Raw genomic sequence first — 16,488 nt, forward strand, 5'->3', positions numbered from 1 at the left:
GTGCGGGCTCGGCGGAGCGGCCCCCTGGGGTCCCCGCCGGCCGGGCTCGCGTCAGAGCCCCGAAGGGAGCTGAGAGCCCGATCTGCATTCGCTGCCTCCGGGGCTCCCCGCAAGATGCGTGCCGGAGCCTCTTACCGCTGCTCGCTGGCAGTCTGAGCCGCCCTTCTGGGGGAAGTTTCTTGCTGGGAGTAGAGGCCAAGTGGCCTGGGGAGTGGGTGGCCAGATAAACCGTGATGACCGGGGCCGCTGAGCTCGGGCCTCACTGAAGGGACTGGATGCCCGCTGGAAACCCGCGCCAGAGTTCCACAGAAGGCGCTGGAGTGGGAAAGGACCTAGCACAGAGGCGGGTAGCGCAAAGCGGGGATGCTGGCCCGGCACTGGGCATTGAAGCGCAGCAGCACCGGTGGCTTCCGTGTTCTACCCAGGGCAGAGCAGTGCAGAAAGCCAGGCATGAGCCGAAGGCCTCAGCCCAGACGCCCCAGACCTGGGGTTTGTGGGTGCTCAGGCTGTGTCTAGTGGATGAACTCGGGGAATGAACATACCCCGGTTGAGGGCCTCTGACAGCCAGGGATTTGGTCCCTGCCCTAAAGGACCCTACTGGAACAGAACGCAGGATTCCTGCGATAAGGTGGGAAGGGGCAGTGGTCTGTGAGTGCATGCAGGAAACAGGACGGGGTCTGGGGGAGGAGGGGAACAGAGGTTAGAGCAGGTGGCAGCGTCTAAGGACACAAGCGACAGCACTTCTGTTTGTAGAGGGCCAGGAGGCACAGCGAAATCAGGGAATGGCCTGCGTGGGCAGTGGGGTGTGAGGGGCTTGGCCTGGCAGCTGGAGGGCTGAGTGAGCGTGTGCGGGGTGGAGCAGGTCACGGGCGGAGGCTTAGGCTATGTGTGCGCTAAATCCACTGTGGTTTGTGGTGGGCTCCCACAGAAGGGAAGGCGGGACTATTCCTGGGCCCTGGACACCCTGGCTGGCACTCAGGAGGGCGGGGTCTGAGCCCAGTCATCCACGAGGGTGATACCCCCCCCCATCGTTGGCAGCCTTTCCTTTATGGAGCTCACCTGGGGCAGGCCTGGCCTGAAGGGAGCTACACAGGCTCTGAACCTGTGAACCCTGTGGAGGGAAAGTTTTTAGAGCCTAGCGGCTTTAGGGCCCTGCCTGGAGGGCAGAACTGCCTGGGCCCTCATCCCTCCTCTGCCTGTCCCCAGAGCGCCTGCCAGAGAAGTGATGGGGGATCCAGGGGGTCGGGCTTTGAGGTATGCATCTCCTGGGTGCGGGTTTAGGACCCTTCCTCCCTCCTCAGATGGGCTCAGCTGCTTATGCTCAGGCTTTATGGGCCCCTGGGACTGGACGGTCTTAGGCACTGCCGTCAGTCACAGCCTCCCAGCTCGCCTCTTATCTGGCCCCTCCGTGGCCTTCTCCCCCTGCCCAGCTCCCTCCTGTCCTCTTCCTTGCTACACAGATCTGGATTCCAGCTCCAGCCCCACCACAAGTCAGCTGTGTGATTTCAGCAGGGCTCTTAGCCTCTGTAACTTCAGTTTTCTCATTTTGACGATGGAACCATTGCTTCCTCCACCTGAGAGATGTGAGGCCTGCTGAGACAGTGCAGGCGACACACCTGGTTGGGACCTGTGCCCTGAGGGACACTTCTCAGTCTGTCTCCCCTCTGGTGGCTTGATCTTGGCTGTCCTGTGGAGATCCACCTGTCCTTGGGTGGTTGGCTGCTAGGGGCTTCGCATCTGCCTCACCCTCTTAATCCCTGCTCACGTGCAACATTCGGATTTCAGCTCATTGCCCCCTGCGGATGACAAGCTGCTCACCACCGGGCTGGTGGCAGGTTCATTGTGGTGCCATGCAGCAAGTACTCAATATTTCCTGACTGATTCCAGGCTCACTAAGCCGGCTGATCAGCTCCGCTTCCAGGATGTTTTTGTAAAGGTCTCTAACCGCCTGTCCCCTCCTTGGCCCTAGGAAAATTGTTTTGCTGAACCTTTTTAAAAAAACTTCTCTACCTAGTTCTGCCAGGGATATAGCTCAGGGATATAGCTCAAGTGCCTGCCTGGCAAGTGCAAGGTTCTGAGTTTGATCCCCGGTACCAAAAAAAATTAAAACTTATCTACCTAGTTCTATATAGAGTTTCCCATTTTCCCTTTTTATTTTCATGCTCGTGTTACCAGTGAGGTTAGCCACTTCCTGAGTTCAAATGGTTGAGAAGCAGTGGATCCAGCTGTGAGCCCAGTGCTGACCAGGAGTGGTGCCAGGGGTCCGAGTGCCTGGCTCTGGCCAAGTCTCAGCCGCCCCATGCCTCGATTTCTGCACTGTGAAGGGCATCCTGGTACCTTCCTGGCTGGGTCCTGTAGAGATTAGATATGAGCGTGTGTGCCGGTGTTGAGTGCAGCGTTCGGCAGGTGGTCAGCAAACAGCAGCTGCAGTCCTTGAGCTGCCTCCTTGGTGTCCTGGGGCCTCCTCCCCTTGGCTCCACTATCCAGAGTCCCTTCCTCTGGGTGTCCCAGTTCCATCCTGGGTTCTCCGCACAGTCTGGGCCCCTCTGGGAGATTTTACTGAGGTCTCAGGTTCCCACCACTTGGGGCGGAGAGGGCATGGCATCAAGGGTTATGCCCCTCTGGCCAGACATCCTCAGCTCTGACAGCAGAGGGACTGCAAGGATGCTCCTGCACTGTCACCACCAGGCCCGGCATATCTTTTTGGTGTGGAGCAAAGAGGGCAGTGACAGGGCCATGGGAGACCTGCTGACAGCAGGTGCTTTCTGAGGCTCCCTCCCTGGGTCCTGCTGCAGACACACAGGGAGGGCATCGATCTTGCAGTCTGAGGATGTGACTCCATGGGTCTCCTCTGCTCCTTAGCTCCTAAGCAAATTCTTGACTTCTCTGAGCCTCAGTCTCCTTATTAGTAGAATGGAAACATGGGTCCACCTCGTGAGCGTGGTGAGAGCCGAGAGGATGCTTGCAAAGCACAGTCCAGGATCACACCTGCATGCAAGCTCCTCACAGTGCTCGGAGGGCAGAGTCTTAGCGCTTGTGATAGCGCAGTGACTTTTATTGTGCAGTGTATTGGGGGAAAGTGGGGCATCAGTCTTTGTGCAAAAGGAAGGAAATTATTTTCATGCATTTGTACTCAAACACTGTTTCCAAGCTGGTTTGGAGTCGCAGAGAGCTTACAGTGGGAGATTTGGGATTGTTGAGGGGATCCCTTGGGAGCCTCAGTAGCAAATCTTGGCAGTTTTACAAAATATACTTGATATATGATTAAAAAGCAAAAATTTTGCTAGTTCTGTGTAGAATTTTTCTCTCTTATTTTCATGCATAGATTACAGAACCCCACACAATGTTACAGGTTACATTTATTTATTTAGTTAGTTAGTTTTGTTTGTTGTCTTTTTGAGACAGGGTCTCCCTGTGCAGTTCAGACTGAACTTGAGCTCACTTTGTAGCCCAGGCTGGTCTGGAACTTGCAGCGATCTTCTTGCCTCAGCCTCCCGAGTGCCGGGATTACAGGTGTGCGCCACTGCACCTAGCACAGGTTATATTTAAGTAATGCTTTATTATTGCCAGGTATAGAGACCCACATTTTACATGAGGGAAAACCAAGGCATACATTTGCCCACGCCTCCTCTGCCCTGCCAGGCACTAAAATTAGGACCCTGAATCCTCACACCCCGTTCATTCACAGCAAACTTCACCGCTTCCCTAGGGCGCTGTCCTGTAGCTGTGGGGGGCACATAGAGGAGGAGCCATGGGTGGGTATGGGGAGATGGGCAAGAAACTGGTGCAGCTCTTCCAGAGGGCAAGTTGGAAATAATATATCAAAAGCTTAAAAATGTATATGATCTGTGACTCAGCAGCTGAATTTTTAGGACCAAATAAAGATGTGCAGAGGATGTTTGCTTGAGGATGTTTCTCCCGTCATTGTTTATGAAAGAAGCAAAGTGGAAATAACTGCCTGTTGGAAGCAGCACGCATTCACTCCTGAGAACCCAGGACTCACGGGTAGCTGTGAATTGTGCTGCCAGGGTTACTGAGCCACCTGAGCAGATGTTGCCTAAATACGTGTGATAATAATGGTGATGACAGCTCACACGTGTGTGGCATTTGCTGCGTGCCAGGCACGGTCCTAAGTGCCTTCTCTACGTTAATTTATCACCATAGCAACTTTGGAAGCTATGTGCTGATATTTCCTCCTTTATAGATAAGGAAACCGAGGCACAGATCTGTTACATAATTTGCCAAAGGGCACACACATGGTTGGTGGCTGGCTGGAATTTGTTGGGTTTTTTGTTTGTTTGTTTGTTTGTTTGTTTTTTGTTTTTCTTCCGGTACCAGAAATCGAACTCAGGCGCTATGCCGCTGAGCTTACCCCAGCCCCTCTGGCTGGAATTTGAACCAGGATATCTGGCTACAGAGTCCAAAAGATATTTCAAAGCTGTGTGTTTTGCTTTTAAAAATATCTTTTTCAGGGTACAGATGTGCGCTGAAAAATGAATAGAAAGACAGAACTGGAACCTTAGCGGAGGTTTCCTCTGGGTCACAGAGGAATGTGATTTTTTTTTTTTCATTTTCTTTTGTCCTGTTTTTCTCAGTGAGTGCATATTACAGGAAATTCAGATTCTGGTTTTGTTCTATTTCCAGTACTGGGGATTGAACCCAGGAGCACTGAGCTACATCTTTTTATTTTTGAGACAGAGTCTTGCCGAATTGCCCAAACTGATCTTGGGCTTGCAGTCCTTCTGCCTCGGCCTCCTGAGTAATTGTGATTGCAGGTGTGTCCCACCACACCCAGCTTCAAGTTCTGTTTTTTGTTTTTAGACTAAAAATTAGCTAGTGTATAGAAGAAAGCCCTAAGCCCTGTGGCTCTGATGAGAGCCGGTCCTGTGGGAATTCTGTGGTGGCACCAAGGTGCTCTGTACCCAGAGGAAGGTGGAGGGAGGCGGTTCGGGTGGAGGCTGGGGTTGGTGTTCCTATGTCTCGGGGGAGGATGTCCCTGCACCCGAAACAAAATAGGCAAAGGTGGGACTTTGGGGCTCAGGTGCTATTTCAGCCTCCTGCAGTAAACCCATGCCTTAATTTTTCCTTCTAGTGCTAAGGGTGTGCTGGGTGAATCATGGCCCCCAAGGATACTGAGATTCTAATGTCTAGAATCTGAGCGTTTCCTCACACGGCAAAAGGAGCTTTGCAGATGAGATTATATTAAGGCTCTTGGGTGGGGAAATTTCCCAGGATCGTCCACATGGGCCCTGAATGCACCCACTTTCGTCCTCATGAGGAGGAGGAGGAGGAGGAGGAGGAGGATAGCTGACCACGGAAGGAGATGTGCGGGCCGTGGCAAGATGCTCTGCTGAGGCAGGAAGGGCTGCACGCCGAGGAGGGCAAGAAATGCGGTCCTGGAGGCTGGAAAAAACCTTCACCTCGGTGCACGGATGCTGATGATGGAATTTGTATCCTAGAGCTGCAGGAGGATAATCGTGTGATGCTTGAAGCCACCAGGTGTGTGGTGATTTATCAGAGCAGCCCTGGAAACCATGCCCTGGGATGTGTACACATCAGACCTGTGGCACGGCCTCCGCCACGAGAGCGGCCGGCCCCTTGGGATTGGGGTCCGCAAACCTGGTTCTAATCATCCCTGACCGTGTGGCCTTGGGCTGAGCCTGGCCACCACGTGCTTGTCCTTTTCGCCTGAGGGGCGGGTGCTGATGCTCACTGATGCGTTCTGTCTTGTACAGTGCAGGGGAACCTCTTGGGAAGGAATATTTCTGGAGGGGCCTTCCCCTCAGCCTATGTGTGTGGGGGTGCCATAGCCAAGTCCAAGGTTTGCATCCCCCCATCATAGTCTGCACCCCATAGTACTTCTGACAGCTGTAACAGCCAGGCTTACGGGTGCCAGAAACGACTTGTAGCCGCGCTGTCCCCTCGGAGTTCTGGAGCAGACAGATGTGTGTTGGGGTGGGGGCAGGGAAGGCAGCTGGTCTTCTTTGGAGTTGGAGGGTGAGGCCCGGGACCAGCTTTCTTCTCATGAACCCAGTGCTGGACCTGCTGCCCCAAAGCCCTTTCCAGTTGCAGGGTGTTTGCAGCGTACCCAGCACGCTGGGCTAGGGCAGAGAGGGGTAGTGGTCAGGTGGCCCACAGGTGACCAGGATGGCCTGGGGACTTTCACCAGCACAGCCCAGGATTCACCTTTAGCAGTGCCTGGGTTGCCCCAGGTAGATGATGGGTGCCCATTCGAGTGCAGTGGAGAGACCCGGCTATCAGTCTCCAAGGCCCTCTAAGCCCCCACTGGTCCCGGCTGCCAGCAGGACAGGTAGAGTGGTGGGCGTCACTTGGCCCTGGAGACCACGCTGGAAAAAAGAACTTAGAAGTTATGTCAGGTTTCTTGCTACAGAAAGGGGAAAATGAGGTGCCATGGCCAGCGCCGTGTACACTAGGCCATCACCGTGTACTCTCTCTCTCCCTACTCCTGTTAGTTTGTTGGTTTGAGTTGATTGAATTCTAAGTCAGGGTCTTCCTCATGAAGACAAGATGACTGCTGACTCACAGACCATCCTCCTGGTAATCCCAGCGAAGCAATTCTCTTCCCCAATAATTCCAGCTGAGTCCTGGTCATGACTGGACGCCGCGCTCCTCCCTGAACCATCTTGGAGACGGGGCTTTGTGTTCTGTCCTCTTGGTTTCTAGGCCACAGGCTCCTCTGACTCTCTTCTACCTCCATGGCTTCCACTCTGCTCATTTCTCTTCATTGCCTTTTCCCAGGGCTCAATCCTGGGGCATCATCTCCGTCCTCGTCCCTCACCAGCTGACCCTGCCTGCTCTCCTCGAATACCGTCTGGTATTGCGGTGTTCCTGGACGGGAGACAGCCAGGCTGCAAGCCTCCCAGTCCTGAGTACAGACCGTACCCACCTGCCCACGCACCTCCACCCAGCCCAGGTTTAAAACCAAATCCCTCGTCTTTCTTTGCCCAGATCTCTTCTTCCTGAAGGGTCACCCTCTCCCTCCAGGGGCTCAGGACACACCCTGGGTCACTCTCCACTTTTCTTCTGGTCCTCTGCGTCCTCATCAGATGCCCCACCGTCCCTGCCTGCAGGACGCATCCCAACTCTGAGGACGCCTCACCCCTCTGCGTGCCGCTCTGTGGCCGCCACTAGCACTCCTCTTGGGGAGCACCGTGCTGACAGCTCTCCCTCTTTGGCGGCTCACCCCGGCTCTGTCCCCACGTGGCAGGGGGAGGGACCCTGTGTGATGAAAATCCTGTCATATCAGTGCCCTAAGGAAAACCGGCTGAGGCTCTTTCACACTCAGAGCAAAAGCCGAGATTTCCTGTGAACATAGTGGGTCTGGCACCCTGGCCGCACGGCTCCCTCCGTCCCTCGCCCCGTCTGCTCCAGCGCCGGGCTGCCTCTCCTTTCCCAGCGTGCGCCAGACGCGCGGGCGCGGCCTCCCAGCCTCTGCGCCCTGGGCCTGAGCGCCCTCGCCAGACCCCCGCAAGCTCAGCCCTGTCTTCCTGCAACTCTGCTCCTGCCGTCTTCTCAGCAAGGGGGCATCTCTGGCCACGCTGATTTAGACTGCAGTCCCCCGAGCCCGCTCTCCGTCCCCTCCTGGGACGCCGCCTCCCTCCCTGCATGGAGAACGACTGACACGGCATATATTTACTTAGATTTGTTGACTGTTTGCCTCCTCCCATGGAAACTTCCACAAAGGTGGGAATTTTCTCTGTAACTGTCAGTATTTTATCTCCGGTGCCTGGAATACACAGGCTCCCTATCTGAAGTTCTTGAGAGCAGAGGCATTTCACATTGCAGTTTTTTTTTTTTTTTTTTGGATTTTGGAATATAGGCATAGAGCCTCCCCCCACCAATACCGGGAATCGAACTCATGACCTTGCGCTTGCCAGGCAGGCGCTGTGCCGCTGAGCGAAATCCCCAGCCCCAATATAGGCATAGACTTTACCAGCTCAGCATTCTTAATCCAAGAATCTAAAATCCAAAAATAAAAAAGCTCCAAAACTTTGTGAGCCTAATCTCGTTGCTCAAAAAACTTCAGACTGGGGAGGATTTCGGATTTCAGAGCAGGGGCGCCCGGTGCATAGCAGGTGTCCGCCAGGCTGAGTGAAGAACGAGAGACTGCATCCCTGCCTGCCCCGTGTGAACCGAGGATGGGGGTGGTCTGGGCTTTCCAAAGCCAAACACAGGAGCTGTTCCGAGAAGGAAGGAAGGGACCAGGCGCTCCCGGGGCGGAGCGCGGAGCGCGGGAGCCCCTCCCCCGCGGATGGCGTTGAAGGCGGGACGGCGCTCGGAGTTGCCGAGTCCTCCGCCGGGCTAGCGTTGCGCCGGCGAACCAAGCAGGCGGAGGGGCAGGGCCTCCGTGAGAAAAACACCCGCAAGAGAGACGTCCCTCGGCCCTCTCGGCGCCCGAGACCGTTGCAGGCGCCCGTGCTGGAGGAGGCTCGCTGCCTCAGTTTACCTCTTTGAATCTTGCGCAAAGGTCCGGGACAAGGATTTCTGTTGTTTCTGGGAAATTTGCCACATTGGGCCAAGACCCACAGCAAACTGAGGGAGGCGCCTGCGTCGCGGAAGCTTGAGGACTTGTGACAGACGCGCCGAACTAGGCATTTTCTTTTTTTTCTTTTTTTTGGTTTTTTTTCCGGCACCGGGAATCAAATTCACGACCTTGCGCTTGCCAGGCAGGCGCTGTGCCACTGAGCTAAATCCCCAGCCCCCCAAACTAGGCGTTTTCACCCTTTCCTGTGGGCCCCGGCTGCCCAGTGGAGACGGTTGTGGGAGGGGCTGACCAGCTCGTCCCAGTCTCCTGGAGTCGCTCGTTGGGTTGTGCTGCCCATGGCGGGGGAGCGGAGGGAGGGCAGGTTCTGGGTTAGCTCAAGCATGTCCCTGTTTTCCTTTGGGAAAAGCCCCGTCTTTTGTCTTTTCCTTGATTTCCTTTACGTGATCAGATGAGCATCCCCCAAAAGAGTCCCACATTATATATTAGCTTCAGTTGTATGTGACAAAATACTCATGATAATACTGGATTCAACAAGATAAACATGTATTTCCCTCTTTGCCAAGAGCATCTGGAAACAGACCATCCAGACATGATGACTTCATGATTTTCAGTTACTTAGACTCCTTCAGTATTACTTCTCTGCCACTTTGAGTGTCCTGCCTCAGAGTCCCAGCATGGCTGTTCAAGCTCTTGCCATTATATCTGCGTTCCGGCCAGCTGACTGGAGAAAGTCAAAGAATGGCATGTCTCCTCTTTTAAAACTACTGCTCCCAGCCAGGTGTGGTGGCGCACGCCTGTAATCCCAGCACTCAGGAGGCTGAGGCAGGAGGATCGTTGTGAGTTTGAGGCCAGCCTGGGCTACAAAGTGAGCTCAAGGCCAGCCTGAACTGCATAGCGAGACCCTGCCTCAAAAAGACGAAAAAACCAAACCAAAACAAAATAAAAACTACCACTCCCAAGTTACATGCATCCATAACATCTCCATGGTGGAGCATCAGGTGGTCATAGACTTTATTCCCATCATTCACCTGCCCACCTAAAATTTGGGAATCTGTTATTGAAAGAGGAGAGAATGGATACTGGGGGACAATGAGAAGTTATTGCTGCTGTGGAACTCTCTCCCTTGCTCCATGCAGAAGCTGCTCAAACGGAGTACGTCGCTGGCATCACTGTTCTGTACCCTGTGCTTGGTGTGGTAAAGACTGGAGGGTTCATTTGGCCCCTGGAGCCATGTGGTATAGCAGGGCTCACACATGGGTGCTGCGACTTCAGGAAAGAGCTCAGTTATGTCCATTCTAAAATGCACTATTGCCGGGCGTGGTGGCGCATGCCTGTAATCCCAGCACTCGGGAGGCTGAGGCAGGAGGATCGCTGTGAGTTCGAGGCCAGCCTGGGCTACGAGTGAGCTCAAGGCCAGCCTGAACTGCATAGCGAGACCCGTCTCAAAAAGACGGAAAAAAAAAATAAACCAAGATGCACGCTTTTTCACAGTTCAGCACCGCTAACAGCGGGATACCTCCTGCAGTCTCTGCTGGCAAGGTGTGCCGTGCCGTCACTTCTGCCCCATGAGCGTGGGAATTTGCAGAGTGGACGTCAGCAGCTTGGAACGAGCTGCTGAGATGACACAGTACCCCAAGGGTGATACCACATGGCCAGCATTCTGGGCACCCAGAGGCCGGACTGTGTGGGGCACGCGCCACAACTCCAAGACACACATTCGGGGGCGTCAGCCTCAGAGTGCAGAGAAGCTTTAGGAAGACCTCGAAGACCTTGCTCTATTACATTTTCCTTTTCAGAATTGACATGAGAGAGGTGTTTTTTAAAAAATCTCAGTCTAAATCTACAATAACTTTTTCTGTCAGTAACCCACAAGAAATCCTGACTGATAAGAGCTTGGCATGTGGATATCAGGTCCAAAACTGCTCTGTATGTAACCTAAGAATGAACAGATAAGTGAAAATATGGTGGATCATGAGGGCCATGTTTCTTACCATTGGAGGAAAAATTTACAAGTAAAGAAAATGACAGGAGCTAGTGTACATTCTGTGGTGTCAAGTTGGAGTTAGAGGATTTAGAAGTATAAATTTCAGGTTTTGAGTATATATACAGATGGATTTCTTTCTTTCTTTTCTTTTTTTTTTTTTTTTTTTTTGAGACAGTCTCACTATGTAGTTCAGGCTGGCCTTGAGCTCACTGTGTAGCCCAGGATGGCCTTGACCTCAGGGTGATCCTCCCGCCTCAGCCTCCCAAGTGCTGGGATTACAGGTGTGCACTACCATGCCTGGCTATACAGATGGATTATGAAGCAGGCCTGTGTTCATATCTCAGATTTCCTAGCTCTGCTTGCTGAGATGCCCTAGAGTAGGTGATTTCCAGCCACCAAATAGGAACCAGTTTGAACAAGGAAATAAAAAAGGCAGTGGAATTTAACCTATAGAATAAATATCTGTGCATCCGTAGTGATGTAAATAAATAATGGGATAGATAAGTAAGTGGAGGAGAAAAGGAATCTCTTTCTTCTGGGAGATTTCAAGTAATGAACGTAGACAGGACAATGGAAATAAAAAATTATCATTCGGCAAGGCCCACAGCAATAATTGTTCTGGGCAAGAATCCTCAATGGTTGCTAAAATAAGCAGGTGAAAGGCTGAAGAGAAACGATGTTTGCGTAGTCTCTGTGTGTCTCCCTGGCAATACTCACTGTGAGGGGAGCAGTTACTGTGGAGAAGCCTGGCAGACACCACCTTCCCCAAGTGGTCAAGGTTGCCAGTGCCAATGGCGAGACACGGACATCGTGCACCCCTGACCTGATGCGCCGGGACGTGACTGTGATTTCTGTGTGTCCTTGCCAAAAATGCACCAGACTCAGTCCAGCCATGAGAAAGCTGCAGACAGACCCAAACTGAGCCCCTCTGCAGATTAACTGACCAGCACGCTTCCCAAGCGCTGGGATCAGAAAGCCGGGTGTGGTGACGCAGGCCTGTAATCCCAGTGGAAGCTGAGGCAGGAGGATCACCATGAGTTCAAGGCCAGCCTAGACTGCATCATGAGACCTTGTCTCAAAAAGTGTCAGAGACTGAGGAACTGTCCCCACTGCGGAGATGTGACAGCTCAATGCAGCGTGGCCTCCTGGATCAGGTCCTGCAACAAACAGTAAAAGTCATTGTTGGGAAATTGGTGAAATGTATATATTTTAATTAATACTAATACTACATCAGTTTTATTTTCTGGTTTCTCCACCTGGTGATGTTTCTGTAGATGGCCCTGGGGAAAGCCAAGTGAAGGATATGTGGGAAATTTTTGTGTTTTTTGCAATGTTTCTGTAAGCCTACTTTTTTTCAAAATAAGTTAAAAGGGGAGGAAATGTTCTGTCTTAATTTATTTTTTATTTTTTATTTTTTTAGTTTTTTTCCAGTACCGGGAATCGAACTCACCACCTCATGCTTTCCAGGCAAGCGCTGTGCCACTGAGCTAAATCCCCAGCCCCTGTGTCTTAATTTAATAGGCAGCATTTTTTCTTCTTATTTTGTAACGTGTCACTTGTATTTCATAACGTGTCAGTTGTTGTATTTTAGATCTGATAAAGTCTAGAATAACACTGTCCCACCTGGTGTGGTGGTTTGAACCGGCAAGCTCAGCACTCTAGGAGGCTGAGGTGAGAGGACCACAAGTTCGAGCCCAGCCTGCACACCTGTGGGACTTAGCAAGACCCTCTCTCAAAATGAAAAACTAAAGGGCTGGGGATGTAGCTCAGGGTGAAGGCCCTGGATTCAACCCCCGGTACTGTTGGACAAAACAAAACAAAAATCCTCCCTTTGATACCCTTCCAAATCCATATTCCTCGCCACAGATAAATTGCTACAGTTTACCCTAAATCATTTGAGGATTCTTTTTTATTTTGCCAGTGCATGAACTTGTTCAGTGTGTCTATTTTTGACATAAATGGGATTCTCTGTACTTACTGTTGTGCGACGTGTCTTTTGTCCCAACTGCATATTTTGGAATGCTTTCTCTCTGTGAGTGGAGCGGCCTTTAGCCGCATGGTACTCCTGGGCCTAGAGGCTCGGTGATTTGTTTAACCGTTCTCCTGATGTGCATTTGGCTTGTTTCCAGTCTCCCATTCCCCGCAGTGCCACGGTGATGATCCTCACGCGGCCTCTGTGTGCTTGTCCATAGGGTGAATACGTACGGCAAATCACAGACTTGACAGATGCTTGCATTTCACAAACTACCAGGTGGCCCCAAACAGAGTTGCGCCCACTGCAGTCCTGCCAGTGGCATGTGGAAGTGTGGTGCTGCCTCCCCTCTGCCTCGCCAGGACTGCGTGTTATCAGACATGAAGTAATTTGGAGTTTGAGTGAAGGATAATCACTCCTTTGTTTGTTCACTTCTTTGCGTTAAGCAAAAATGCACTAAATGTCTACCCCGTGATGTCTTCAACACAGGGTGAGGGATGTCATCGCTCTTCCACCAAATTCCTGCGAATGAGTGAATGGATGAGTGAGTGAGTGAGTGAGTGAGTGAGTGAATGGTATATGTTAGGGATATAGCTCAGTGCAAAAGCCCTGGGTGCAGTGCCCAGTACTGGGAGTGTGCTCAGGCTCCATCCGCTTCTTCCAAGGTTTGTGGCCAGTCTCACTGCCTCAGGAACCGCTTGCCACCAGCCCTGTCCACCAGCCTTGCACCACGTGATGGACAGAGACCTCTTGAGAGCATCTCCAGACCTTGTGCCTGTTTCCAGAAGTGAGATCGCAGCAGTGGAATCTGAGTGACGGGAACGCTTTTCTCTGCCCTTCCTGCAGCTGGGGCAGACCAGCCCCGGGGATTTCCAGTCATCCCGTGTGGGCGAACTGTTCAGTTCACCAGCCATTGAGCCTGTGTGCGTCAGGCTGGGGGGGAGCTGGACAGATGATCAGGGCCAGGCAGTGGGAGGACAGTGGAAGAGCGATGACACCCCCCACCCACACACTGGTGGGTTACCGAGAAAACATAGCCTGGTGTCTTCGTCACTGTCCAATCCCTGGGACAAAATACCCAGCACCCATTACTTAAAGGAAGAGGGATTTATTTGGGCTCACAGGGGTTTTTTTTAGAGGTTTCAGCCCATGACTAGCAGAAGCTGCATGGTGGAAGAGCCGCTGCTGAGGAACCTGCTCCCGTAATAGCAGCCAGAGGCGGAGGGAGAGGGGAAGGGCTGAGAGGGAGACCCTGGCTTCAGATCCGGCACCCAGCGGCCCGCCTCACCGTCCTCCCACAGAGGCCTTTGGGGTGTCCTCCACCCAAAGCCTAGCGCTGGACCGGGGCCTGTGGGCTCGAGCCCAGACGCCGCTTGTCCAAACCTGGGTTTCAGCACTTAGCAATTGTAAGACCTTGGGCTGCTCATGTCCCCTCTTCAGCCTCGCTTTGTGAGGGCTCAGTGAGTCCGTGTGTCAAATTAGAATGCAGGGAGCGCTCGGCAGACGGGAAGGGTTCTCTTGGTTGCTGCTGTGATTGCAGGGCTGTGAGGAGGGTACGGGGAGCCTGTGGGCACCTGCGTCCCTGCTGCCGCAGCCCAGCCTTTAGCTGTAAGTGCCTGAGCCCAAGATCCCAGGCGTCGTGCTGGACCTGGGCCGTGTGCGCCCGCCGGGTGGCTGTAGCCGGTGGGGGATAGAAATTCATAAAACCCAAGGAAAAGGCACGCAAACTAATCTCTCGTAGGTCAGGCATAAATCAAGCGGCTGCTGCTAGAGGGAAGAAATGGAGACTGGGCCAGGGAAAACAATCTGCTGTCGCCGCATCCTTGTGTCCCCCATCTCCACAGGGAGGGGGGTACATGCCGGGGTGTGGGCGCCGATCCTCCTGGACCCGCCACAGGAGGCTGCGCCTGTCCTTCCTTCCTGGGTCTCATCTGTGCAGTATGGATGTCGACAGAACGCGTAGCCCTGGTCTCAGCCCCACTCCGGTGCTGTCGCAGCCCTCAGGGGTCAGCATAGCAACAAGGAGAGTCTCGGGGGGACCAGCAACCTGCATGGCTCCAGGCCACCACCCCCACCCCACGCAATGCAGTGGGAAGGTGATGCCCTGATTGGGGGCGGCTGTTTTGCAGTGGCGTGGGTGGCACGGCTCAGCCACCTAAATCACCATCTGGTGCGTGTTTGACCCCTGGCTGAGATCGCAGACAGGAAACCCCAGGCCAGCAGTGGGCCCGAAAGGGTGTTTCGGGTGTGCGGGTTTGGCCTCGGATGTGCGCCCACTGTGACTCCGACCTCTTCCCCTGGTGGAGCTGCCTAGCCTGGGCCGGCCCTGCAGCTCAGTGCATCTGCCAGTGGCTCTGCTCCCAAGGGGACCTGACAGCTGTCCTGCGCAGCCTGCTCAGGACAATCTGGACCCAACCTTGACCTTGACGTGCCAGGGCCCCTGCCTCGGTGGGGGAGAGACGCATGCGGTTCCGCAGTGCAGCCTGTCCTTGTTTGGTGTCTCTCAACCCCCGGGCTTGGTGTGCGGCTGCCTTTCCGTTGGGGACTGCGAGCCTGCACAGAAGCCCTTCCCACCCCGTCCCCAGCGCCACGTGCTGGTAGGAGGCCCCTGCCACTGAGAGGCCAAAAGTCCACGTGTTTCTGAATGCCCCCTGCCATCCCCTGCCACTATCTGACTCGTTCATCTACTCTACACTTCCTTAAGTAAAAGTTGTAAAAGAAATAAAATAACAAAGAAAACCAAAGAATTCTGTAGGCTGTGTAACTACTAGATCGACTTAATTTAAGCCGTAACTGAATAGTTTCAGAACAGCCACAGTAATCACTTGTTTTTAAGCTGGGAAGTCGGGGAGTTCCAATGCCCAGGTGTCATCACAGGATCACACTGCAGGAAGCACAGACCAGCACCCGAAACGGTGGCATCGGCACGCGGCCCCTCGCAGTGACCCACAGCCTCGCGTGCTCGGGAGCTCTCCTTGCTCTGAGTCACGGGGCTCACCACTACTAAAGGGGCCATTTCCCCTCCTGTGACCCTTCCTGTCCTTTCGTACAACAGCAGCTCGGCCTCTCAGCCCTGAGGAATGGCTTTCCTCTACAGGGTCAGGAGGAGAAAAATGCTTTTAAGTAGGCGAGGGAAGGTGAGGAGACCCGTCCCTTCCTCAGCTACATTCAGGTACTTTCGTTCTGTGTACCTACGTAAAAAAAAAACAAAAAAACTTCCATTTAAGCCAGCCAGGGGGGCATATACATGTGATCCTGCAGTCTGGGAGGCCGAGGCAGGAGGATTGCAAGATCAAGCCCAGCCTGAGCAACTTTGGGACTTAATTGAGACATTGTCTCAAAATAAAAAAGGGCTGGGGGTGTGGCTCAGTGCGAAAACCCTGGGTATAACCCCCAGTCTCACCACAAAATAAACTAACACCTCTTTCATTTAAAAGGCATTTAAAAATTTTTGTTAGTACATGTGTGCAGTGTGTAATGTTTAGGTTCCTTGTGTGGAGCTGGTACATGTGCACAGCACATCCTAACTCTAACAGGCGTTCGGAACTCCCTGAAGCGGGCAAGGGCGGCTCACGTTGCTCTTTTGTGAATTCGCCTTTTAGTGCTTTGCCGGAAATGAACGTAGGCAGTGAGCAGCGGAGAAGTACCGGCTGTGGCTTCAGCGACTCCAGGCCTGACTGCTGCTGAGTGCGAGGGTGGGGCCTCACCCCAGGCTCCGTGGGTTCCCTTTGGGGCTGAAGGCCTGGGGAGGGGAGAGCAGAGTGAGAAGAGCCATCGCATTGCCTCCCAGACCCCTGGGTTTGTCACCATTCTCTGCTCCGCTTAACCACTCACAGACCTTAGCCAGGCTTCACTAGGGAAGGCTGGTAGCAATCACATCTCGTAATTTACCGTCCAGCTGCTTTTTTTTTTTGTCTTGGTCTTTTTGATACAGGGTCTCGTATGCAGTTCAGGCTGGCCTTGAGCTCACTTGGTAGCTCAGGCTGGTCTCAAACTTGTGATGATCCTCCTGCCTCAGCCTCCCAA

This window comes from Chinchilla lanigera, unplaced genomic scaffold (genome assembly GCF_000276665.1).
Source record: "Chinchilla lanigera isolate Chin_1 unplaced genomic scaffold, ChiLan1.0 scaffold00032, whole genome shotgun sequence".
In the NCBI taxonomy this organism is placed as follows: Eukaryota; Metazoa; Chordata; class Mammalia; order Rodentia; family Chinchillidae; genus Chinchilla; species Chinchilla lanigera.